Here is an 11,767-nt window from a genome sequence, read left to right on the forward strand (position 1 = left end):
GTGAAGGAGAGGGGCAGGGCAGGAAGGGCTGGGAATGTCCCCACAGTGCATCCCTGGGCTGCTGGGCTCAGGGTCAGGCCCTACGTGTGCTGCAGGAGAGCTTGGGGGAGAGGAAGGGCTGGAGGAGCTGGGCCGTGGGGGAGCTCCAGGGGCCACAGCGGTGCCACAGAGATGACAGGGCCATGGTCACTCAGGCTTGCTGGCCGGTCAGCTCTGGTGACTGGATGCAGCTTTGGACACTTCTCTTGGAACATCTCCAGGCCTGGAATGTTGGGGTTCCCATTGTTCTGTCACACAGCCGGGAATGCTGGGGCTCCCCTTGTCCTGCCCCAACCACAACAGCTCTGCCAGCTCTTGGTGGGGAGGCAAAGGATGAACCAAAGAGTTGGAATTACAGAATATGTCTAGATTTAAGGGGCCCACCAGCATCATCCAGTCCAGCTCCTGGCACAGACACCCCAACAATCCCACCCTGTGCATCCCTGAGAGCGTTGTCAAAACGCTCCTGGAGCTCTGGCAGCCTTGGGGCTGTGCCCATTCCCTGGGGAGGCTGTTCAGTGCCCCAGCACCCTCTGGGGGAAGAACCTTTTCCTGATACCCAGCCTAAAGCTCCTCTGGCACAGCTCCAGCCATTTGCCTCAGTTTCTAATGGAGCTGAGGATTGATGCTGATATTATAAACTATAAAATATAAACACACCAACCTCATTATGGGTGCCTCTTTACAATCACATTTTGTCACTGGTCAGATAACAAGATCTTTGAAAAAGCCCAAATTTTCATCAGGACACACAGGTCAGTTTCCCAGTTTTAGCAAAAAAGCCAGCAACTGGATCTAAGAGTTTTCAGTCAAGGAAACCAGAGACTTCAAGGGCCACAGCTCTTTTTGGAAACATGAATTCCTGTATCAACAGCTGTATCTGTTACCCCAGAAGGACAGCAAAGATGATAACACAGTAAAGAATCAACGTGAGATGGTTTTGAGAGAGGAGGGAAGATTAATCAGTCATTCATCCGCCTTCCATTTGGGATCTAGATAAGCATTGAGATAGAGATTAAGCTACATAAATTATCCTAAAAATGGAACTGACGTAGAAGAGCCATCAGCACTGTACCTCAGGATAATGCAGTGATTTGAGATTTACAGAGGGATGTCAAAAACAACGGGCAGTTTCATGGAACACAGTCTACCACATGTGCCAGGCAGAGGATGAAAACACAGGATACAAACAGTCTCTTCACACAGGTTCTTTATTTTCCATGGCACTGTAGCAATGATGAGGGAAAGAAATGCTAATGCAGCACAAGCTCTCTGCAGGGAGAGCCTTTGGTACCTTGGAGTTCAAGGTACACTTTTATCACCACAAAATCCCAGGCTGTGGCTGCCCCACCCCTGGAAGTGTCCAAGGCCAGGTTGGAGCAACCTGGTCTGGTGGAAGGAGTCCCTGCCCATGGCAGAGGTGGCATGGGATGAGCTTTGAGGCCCTTTCCAACCCAAGCCGTTCCATGATTCTGTGACAGGCGCTTGCATTTTGGCGGCACCTATCTGCCTGAGATCAGAATTCACACTTTGCAGGTGGGTATCCCAAGCTTTAGCAGAGATCTCCTTCAATAGCATGGCTTCTCACAGCTCCATGAATTTCCTAGGATTAAATTCTCAGTAGCTGAGGCTCAGCCCTGCAGTTTTTAAATCACAATTTCCCACTGTGGTATATAATACTCCATAGGTCCATACTCATGAGAGGACAAATTCCTGGGCACATCAAGTGGCCAGTGCTGTGCACATCAGGTTAGATGGTCATTGGCAGCATCCTCCTCTAAAATCTGACATTTTAAATACATATTTCACTAGCTTTTGTCATCATGATACAGTGGTTTTTTGGTAAAACTGTAATTTTAGTAAGAAATTTCTCAATAAATGTTTTGTATTCAGTTCACTTTGGAGTTTCTGTGTTTTTATCACCATGTACTCTGTTTTTGCAGGACTGACTTCAGGAGCATTTTTTCCTTTATTTAACTAGGAAAAAATGAAGATTATTAAGGCAAATTTTAACTCCATAAAAATATTTCTTATATTTTACACATTGACTAACAACTCCAAAATAAATTGACTTTTTAGCACAATATCCTTCATGTTCCCAATCCTAAGTAGTATTTTACATTCCCCACTCCACATTTTCCATATTGATCTCATAGTCCTCAAGATTTCATCCCTCCCTTACTAAAACCTTTTTTCTTTCTGAACCCCAAATTCCTGTTTGCTCAAATATATGTTTTTAATCACTGAAAGTCCAAAGTCCATTCACAAGCAAGTGGCTGAAGTAAATTAATGACTTTTATTTATTTAAATTACCATTAGTGAAGAAATAAGCATGATATTAAATTATCATTAGTGAAGAGATAAGCATGAAAACAGATAAACTGTTAATTTTGGGGTAACATTTCACCAAGGCAACTGCTCTGCTGGAAGTACTGGGGGGATTGATCTGGAAAATACAAGGGGATGGTGAATAACTGGATTTCCTTTGTATCTCCCATAGTAAAGAATGATATTAAAAAAAAAAGCTAATGGAATCAGTTATATTTTTTGGTGGAAAATTAAGGATCATACCCGTGCTCTGGCGGTGGTTCTAAATGCATTGCCTTGGCCTCATCAGTGGGTGCTGGTTTGTGTTCAGTGGCACTGATGACTTTATAAAAACAAATGACAGAGTTGTTTACACTGCCCTGCTAAAGAAAATAATCTGATTTAATGGTGCTGGTTTCCCAGTTAAAAAAAAAAAAAAAAAGAAAAAGAAACCCCAACAACTCTTGTGCTATGTGCTGTAATAAGCTTTTTATAAATGTCCTCATGTGGTGCTGAGCAGAGCCCGCTGTGCCGACACCATAAAAGCGAGAGGGAGCTTCATCAGCTCTAAGTGCCATCGTATATTCCCTGCAGCAGCGTTCCCCGGGATTAATAAAGTTCGTAAGAAATACACAGGCAAAAGATTAAAAATACATGCATGATACTACCCGTGGTAATAACAGCTGATGTTGTTTGGACTGCTTGTTTATTGGCCTGCCCAAGATGAGATGTTTTAAGGTGAACATGATTGAAGAGATGAGCTTTCCCTCAAGGCCCTGCTTTTCCCTGCCCAGCAGCTTCCCAGGGATGCTGATCCAGGGCTGCTTCCCTGAGCCCTCTCGTGGGCTCCTTCCTCCACTGCAACATCACATCCTACAAACGAAGCGTTTGCTGGTCCCCAGGAAGATGATCTTTATGGAATGAGAGCTGTCTCCTCACCTCCTTGCGTAAGAAAACATGTAAAATTAAAGCAAAATTAGTATTTAATTTAAATGCATGAGAAATTTTTAGGCTTTTGACCGCAAATACCTTGTTTTTGTTGTGGCATCCAGCAATAACAGTGATTATGGAATCGCAACACAGAAAGCTCTTCTGGGAATAGATCTGCAGCACAGCCTGTCACTGCTTGGCAAAATGCACTCAGGTTCTGATGGAAATGGAAAGGTTGTGTATTTGAGGTGGTTTCATTGGAAAAATCATAATAAAGTGGATTAAGAGACACCTGAAGTGCTTCCCAGGTTTAAACAAAAATATCAGGACATTTCCTGACAGCATCTGGATCCTTGAGGGAAATTAAATGCCAGGTAATATTCTGTTTGGAAGAAAACAAATTAACAGCATATGTAAAATATATCTGACTGCCCATTAGATTATCTTTAATCATCCATGGGATGTTGTGACTTTTGATTCCATTCTTTATTGGAATTGCTACACCGGATGTTGCTGTGCAGAGCTTACAGGAAGGCACTAGTCCAGATCATTGAGTCACAGGATGGTTTTGTTGGGAAGGGACCTTAAAGATCATCCAGTTCCACCCCCTGCCATGGGCAGGGACACCTTCCACTATCCCAGGTTGCTCCAAGCCCTGTCCAACACAGCCAACATTTCCAAGCATAAAAGATCCTTAGGTATTGAAGTTCTGTTGGTATGTAGATGTTTTAGTCCCAGGGAAATCAGTGAGACTTTGTCACCTCTTCTGACCCCCAGGAAGTTATATTCCAAATGAGCTAGAACATCCCAAAGTGCGGCTCCGAGCAACCAGGTCTAGTGGAAGGTGTCCCTGCCCACGGCAGGGGATTGGACTGGATGACCTTTAAAAAGCTCCTACCAACCCAAACTATTCTGTGAAGGCCATAATGAGCCCAGTGCAGATGTTGTTTATTGAATTTATTTTTTCATGGTGATGGGGTAGAATTATGAGGCTGCTTTGGAAACAGGGACATGAAGAGGATTAAAGTACAGACCATCTACAGAAGAGTGTTGTGACGATTGTGCAGTGTAAGGCACCAAAATGAGCCTGAGAGGGCTGGCAAGAGACACAGAGGAGTGGGCTATTATCAAACCAGATTGGAGAGAGGAGTAGGACAGGGGAGAGTGGGATATGGAGAGGTGCAAAACTGGGCATAACTTTTAGGGTTGTCAACAGCAATACTTTTCATGGACAAAGTGAACAGAGCATAACTTACAACCCAAACCCATGTCCACAGATTAAGCAAAGGTTGTGACTTTCAGCAGCAATGTGCTTGGATAACCAAGTGTCCTGCAGCTGCTGTGAATAAAAATTCAACATTTGTCATATCAGTAATTGCAGTCCCTTGGTACCTTCTATTCTGAGTGTGGGAGGTTATAAATATTGTAGATGACTCAGCATTTGCTTTAGACTTTTTGGGCTTTACCAGTCATGTTTGCACTCCTTATTCCTGTTGTCACTATTTGTCAGTGTGAACCTTCACCCAAGTGGAGGAGATTTACAATGAAGTCTGGGGGGCATTTGTCTTTAGTTTGATTTACATCAATTTGGACCTTTCCTTTGTAATGATTTTTAAAATTGCTTGTACTTTTCAGTGAAAGATGCAAAAGAAGAACAAGATGATGCTGTTTTTACCTCTCTTTGGGAAGGGCATGTTCCTTCAAATATTTTCCAGGACGGCTGGAAGGATACAAAAATCCTGATTTGGGGATGAGCAGTTCTGGCACAAATACCAAGAGACGACACTTCCATCCTTAAAATAAGCCCCCCGACATAAGTGATAATTTAATATACATCATGCCATCTGCTTGCAGAACTGTGCAAGCTGCTCCCAAAGAAGTCAATGGGAAATGCATTTTTCCTATTATTTTAAATATTCTGGGATCAATCTTGATGTCACAAAGGCAGGCAATAGTCACCTTTTCCCAAAGACAAATACGTCTTGTCACTAGAGAGAATAACCACTGCTGCAAACCCACCATTTCTCCTCCTCCTCCTCCTCCACCTCCTGCCTCTGCCCTTCCCAACCCTCGGGATAAAAACGCAGAGAGCTCTGCCAGTTAAAAAAGCAGATGGGGAAAGAAGGTTTCAGAGCTACAAAACACAGGAGTCCTGGCAGCAGCTTTTCCCTTTATCCACCGTGAGCTTCCATCTTGGAAACTTTTACTGATCTTGACCTGACCTACAGAAATGTGTCAGCAGCATTTGAGGTTGGAGGAAGGACTCATTTCACTGTTTTCCCATTATTCCGGTTTATGCAAAGGCTGGGTCAAGCCTTGCAAAGGTATTTTTGTGCCTGGGTCCTCTGGGTGCCTCCCCCCAGGCTCATTGGAACTTGGGAAGATGGCACAGTCTTGGGAAGACTCCACTGAGGAGTTTTCTCTTTCTGATGAATCTGCTCACAAACAGGTGTAGAAAAATTGGAGATTGAGGCCGATGTACCAGGGCTTTTCCCCAGAACCTGCTCCTGGCTGGTGGTGAGCCTGCAGCTCAGGCATTTGCTCGGATAATGTCTGAAACTTTTCCTATAAAATTGTAATTATTCCCTGCTCACCTCCTTATGGGAGGCATGTGTTGGTCTACAAACATCCCTTGCTCCTTCAGCTCAAGTGTCCCATTTAGTCAAATTCCCCTCTTATGTTAGTGCTGTTCCACAGCTTCCATCGTCCTTATTCATGTCATTCATACTTCCCCAGCTTTCCTGCGTCCTTTTTGAGGGGAAAGAAAGGAGACCCAAGCTGCACAGATTTCTCAATGTGCAGAGGCACCAAGATCTACAGACATGCAAAGCAATCCTGGTTGGAAGGGGCATTTTGATGTCTCCACTCAAGTAATAGAATCTCCACTCAAATCATAGAATTGTGGGATCATGGTATGGTTTGGGCTGGAAGGAACCTTAAACCTCATCCACTTCTACCCCCTGCCATAGGCAGGGGCACCTTCCACTATCCCAGGTTGCTCCAAGCCTCGTCCAACTTGGCCTTGGACATTTCCAGGGATCGGGCAGCCACAATTTCTCTTGTAATTCCAAGCAACTTTCTCTGCCCAGACACTTCAAATTCAAGTTGCTTTGGTGTTCTTTGATCCATCTGCTATGGCCTGCAGATCAGAAGTTACTCAGTTTACACCCTGCTCCTCTCTTGGCCCTCCACACTGTCTGGCGGGCTTCCTAATCCACTCATGTTTGGAAAAGGATTGATAATTCATTCCTTCTGTTAGAAAGTAGTTCTTCAAATCTCTTAGTCTACCTTTTAATAGAATGCCTGCTCTCTATTTTTTCTGTGTTTGAACACGAAGTCTTCTTACTTGTAACAGCCTCCTTCGCTCTGATCTTTAATTACAGTAGCTTTCTTCTGGTCCTTTTAAAAGTCTTTTTTGATACACTCCGAGTATCTTCTCTGAGTCTCTAATATGGTGTCTTTAAACAATATCTCTGCTGCTTGCAAACATTTCACCCATCGTGGCTCATACTAATTTCCTTTGAACAAGTCGCCTCATTTTTTTGTAGGGCTCCTTTTTAAATCCAGCACAGTGCTGGTGATATTTTTGGCTGCCTTATTCCTATGACTATACTGGAGCTCAGTATGTTATGGCTTCTCCTACAGAGTGTCTCTGATAACATCATAATGATCCTGGGCTGCACAAGGAGTTCTTTCTCCAATGACTAAATCTCCAAGGAGTATTTGTTCACAGGTACCTAAACATTTACCCTCAGTATCCATTCTGTTGATCCAGCGTACATGAATGAAAAGGTTTCCACTTTTTATTGCATCTTGTGCACCCATGGTGTCTCTGGGTTCCTCTGCGAAACCTCAGGCAGTGGCACTGCCCTGACCAAGCCATTGAGGAATAGCTCTCTTGTTGTCCTACTCTTGGCCCTTGCCCAAAGAGATCTTCACCGCTTCCAACCATGTATTTCTCACCTTCCATCGTACCCTTCACTCCAGAACAAACAATCCTTGGCAAGGATTCAATTTCCAGACAAACACCATCCTTTACACTCACACCAGGGCACTTGTACAGCCAGGAGGGATGAGCTGAAGGTCAGGAGAGCAACTTCACAGCTTGGAGCTGGAGTCTGGACTCTCAGCAAGGAAAGGACATTGCCTAGAGGGTGGGAGATGCTGTTTCTCATACACTTCACGTAACCACTCTGAAAACTGGGCTCTGAGCAACCTGGTCTAGTGGAAGGTGTCCCTGCCCATAGCAAGGTGTTGGGAGGAGATAAGCTTTAATGTCCTATCCAACCCAAATCATTCAGTGATTCCCTGTCATTATATCATACATCTTCTATCTTATAACTTTATATTGCTTTATATCTATATTTGATCCTGTTTTATGTGCATTTGCTCGTGTTTTAGGGGACTGAATCTTTCCTCGGTCCTGCTTTTTGGAGGGGACTGCCACCAAACCCCAGTGGCATTGTCAATCTGCACATTCTGGAGCTGCACAAGGCCCTGGTGGGATCTGGGTATTGTCTTCTGCATCCTGTGAGAGTGGAGCTGCTGGTGTGCGAATGGAGTTGGAAAACATTCCGGTGCCAGGAGCTGTGTGTACTTGCTGCAGAGCTCCTGCAGGTGTGCTAATGAGAGACTCTGCTCATCACAAGCCCGAGACCTTGGAGAATATTAGTAAAAACGCCAATTTGCATGTCTTGGGGTTAATTGAGGAAATCTCCGATGGAAAAATCTTGCTGTCACTTCAGAAGCCGGTTCTGAATACAAATTGTGTGTCTCCATTGGATATTGCAAAACCTTTCAACTTCTTTGCAAACGTGTAGGAACAAGGGAGGTTGTTGGCTCCCAGAAGTTTTCCTCAAAATTACAGATATTTTTTATCTATGTTGATATTAACATGGGACTCCTACACCAAGCATGGAGATTATGTGGCATCCTCCACCAAACAAACAAAAAAGAGGCATAAATATTTTCTCAGATATTCCCCAGGCCACATGTTTTTCATAGGAAAAGATGCATTTCTGCTTGAAAAAAACAATTCTTTTTAAGTGGGTCACCTCTCTTATTTTATGCCTTTCTGTTAATCCAAGTTTCTTGCATATAAAAATAATTACTGGATATTTTTATCTTTGCTTGAGCTGAGCAGTTGTTTGACAAGATGCAGTTGTCTCGTTGAGAAACAGGGAAGCAGAGAACTGGCTCATTCACCTGATCCTGATTAAGAATCAGTGCAGGTTTTTATCATCCTGGGATCACAGTGTGTTTTCTCATCACCTGGTCTTCCAGCAGGGTTTCTTTCCTTTTACAACTGTTTTATTATATGCCACTGTAAGATTACCACCAACAGTGCAAGGCACAACCAGAAATCCCAAATATTCTCCCATTTAATTGCAAATATTTTGGGATGCTCTGATCATTCCATCAGCCATTGGGGGATTTTATAAATGTCTTGCTCCACATTATGTCTGTATAATTAACTGCTCTTGTTGAAACACCTAATTTTTGGAGGAGTTTATGGAAGAACACGAGGGAGAGGCATGGGTTTGATGCTGATTTTAAATGAATTATTCCTTGGTTTTCAAAGTTGTCCTTTAGTAGTTTTGACATTCAGTCTTCTTTTTTTAAACTAGCATGTCCTGTGTAACAAAAAGATTAAAAATTAATTAGAAAAGACAAGAAAAGAGGCAAAAAGGCCAAATTTTCCCCTCAGCAAAAGTTTCTTAAAACTAAACTCAGTTCCTGAACCTCCAGCACAACAGGAAATTGTACCAAATTCCTTTCACTTCCCTTTCTCCAGTTTCCTCATTTGAACATTCTGACGGGGCTGTGCGACGCTGCTGATTTCAACGTGTCGCGAGGGGTGTAATTAAAAGCAGAATTCTGCCTTGATTATGGCTCTGATACGTGCACTTCCCAGCAGCTGAAGATGATGAGCTCTAAAACCATGGAACCGTGCAAAGCACTGCAGATAATGCTGCATGCCGTGGAATGGATGAGTGACAGGACACGAGGACATGGCCTCAAGCTGTGCCAGCAAAGGGTCAGGTGATGTCCACATTAGGAGGAATTTCTTCATGGAAAGGGTGGTCAGGCATTGGAAGGGGCTGCCCAGGGAGGTTTGGAGTCCTCATCCCTGAAGATGTCCAAGGAAGGACTGGATGTGGCACTCAGTGCTCTGGGCTGGGTAACAAAGTAGGGATCGGTCACAGCTTGGACTCGATGGTCTTGAAAGTCTTTTCCAACCTAAGTGTGCCCTCATCTGGGGTGGGTTTCTAGTTAATGCCATGGAGGCACCTGTGGGAGCAGAAAATCTTGGGGTGAAACTCCAAGGGGGTGCCTTAGCCCTGTCTGGGGTTGATGGCATTGCGATGCCTCTCTAGTATTCTTTTGGGTGAGTCCCAGTTCTCCAGGCCCAAGAGAATGCCCAGAGAAGCTGTGGCTGCCCCATCCCTGGAAGTGCCCAAGGACACACTGAACGCGACCTGGAGCAACCTGGGATAGTGGAAAGTGTCCCTGACCATGGCAGGAGTGGGATGAGATGATCTTTAAGCTCCCTTCCAACCCAAGCCACTCTATAAATCACCACATCCATGAAGTGGGGACAACCACACGGTATTCTTCCCCTTGCAAAGACGAGGGGTGTTGAGAGGATAAATAAAATTAATTAGTGCCTGAAATAGTAAAGATACACACTACAGTGGGGAACTGCACAATGAGGACAGGTTTCAAGATCTGTCACACACTGCTGAAGGAGAAATAAAAATCTATTTTTTTCACCAGGTTTAACATGGGAAAAGCAACCCAGGCAGTCGCTTTTGAAGAGAAATTAGGAACAAAAGAGAACACATGTGGTAAAATGTTATAATAGTCAGAGCCAGAAGATCCTACTCATTTCCTGTAGGAGGAAAGTCACCAAGAATTGGAAAGGGGAAAGCCCACATGATTAAAGGAAGAAGATTGACTTCTCCCTGACTGACAGTCTCTGCATCACTGCTGTTCTGTTCCAAGACTCCTGTTCCCAAGGTAGTACAATCCAGCCAAAGATAAAGCTGCGGGAAGGCAGAGAGAACATCAAAGATTCACTTACTGATGTAAGAAAGAGGCAGAAAATTAAATCTCAGGTGGCAAACGAAGTTTCCACCCTTGATAAGGTTGACCAGAAAGACAACCCTAGATATGAGATATAAAACAGCAAGTGCAAGACTGGAAAAAAGGGGATGTTGTAGGTGCGTTTAACATGTGACACACCCCATTCTGGCCGGGTGTTGAGCTCCGTTTCCACCTCTAGTCACAAGGTGGGTGTGAGCTGGATGAAGCCACAGCAAAGCTGCTGCATCCTCAAGTTTTATGGTAAAATGAATCCTTTGTAAAAGACATGTTTCCCTATTTACTCTTTATTGTAAAATAACTTTTCCCTATTTACTCTTTATTGTGAAATAACTTTTCCCTATTTACTCTTTATTGTGAAATGACTTTAAAGTTTCAATGGTTTTGTGTGTGTGTGTCAAAATCAGCTTATATAGATGTGTTTGCATACAGTCAAATAAAAAGATGTGTCAATATTTGTATAAATAGATACTTGTACTCTCACCCATCTGTACTTCTATATATACCTTTATGTGATGGCGCTCACACACAGAACTCATTTCTTTGCCAGACCATGACTTTCTTTGACCACAGACTTGTGAGTAAATTTTCTAGGACCAGGACCTAACCCATAACCATAAAGCCATGAACAACAGCTGTCTCAGCAGCTCAGTATGCTGTGCCTCCTGAGAGCTGTGGTGCCCCTGCACTGGGGCAGGGCTGGGATGGGCAGCATCAGCCTCTGCAGCTTTTCTGTGGTATCAAAAGGGCACTTGTTTTTCCATATCTTGCATAGGGGCCTTCCCACTTAAAGATTTCACAGTCCAGGTACTTAAGACTTGGCTTTCATGAAAAAAAAAAGGGGTTTCTTTTCAAACTCAGACATCCACTCATCAGAGAATTGGTGGGATGGACAAGCAAGTTTGCCCTCACATTTCTTCTTACCAGGGAGGGAACCCTTTTAACTCCTTGTTCTGAAGCTGTTGAGATGGGTCTCTAATGTGCCATATGTTCCTGGAGCTGCTGGGAGAGCCCTGTGACCCAGCCCTTGCTCCACCAATTAATCCGTCACCTTCCTTCACACTGACAAAATAAATGGGAATGAACAAAGGCCAAGGAATGGCTCTTTGCCCTGAGGCCAAGTGGCACAATTGAGCTCCCTGTCCCCAAAGCAAGGCTGGCCGTGTCCACACCATTCACTGGGAATCATCCCTGGCCCTTTGCTGTGCCTGGGGAATTTTTGGGTCAATGTTAGTTGGCACAGACCAAAACTAGTCCAGGGAACGTGCTGACCATTTCTCTGCCCTCACAGCCTTATAGCCCAGCACCACAGGCCTCACCTGGGCCTCCCAGGCTAAAAGGACATGTTTCCTCTAATTTAATATTTAACTGCCAAGTAAAGCTGAAA

This window comes from Corvus brachyrhynchos, unplaced genomic scaffold (assembly GCF_000691975.1).
Source record: "Corvus brachyrhynchos isolate BGI_N302 unplaced genomic scaffold, ASM69197v1 scaffold203, whole genome shotgun sequence".
Taxonomy (NCBI): Eukaryota; Metazoa; Chordata; class Aves; order Passeriformes; family Corvidae; genus Corvus; species Corvus brachyrhynchos.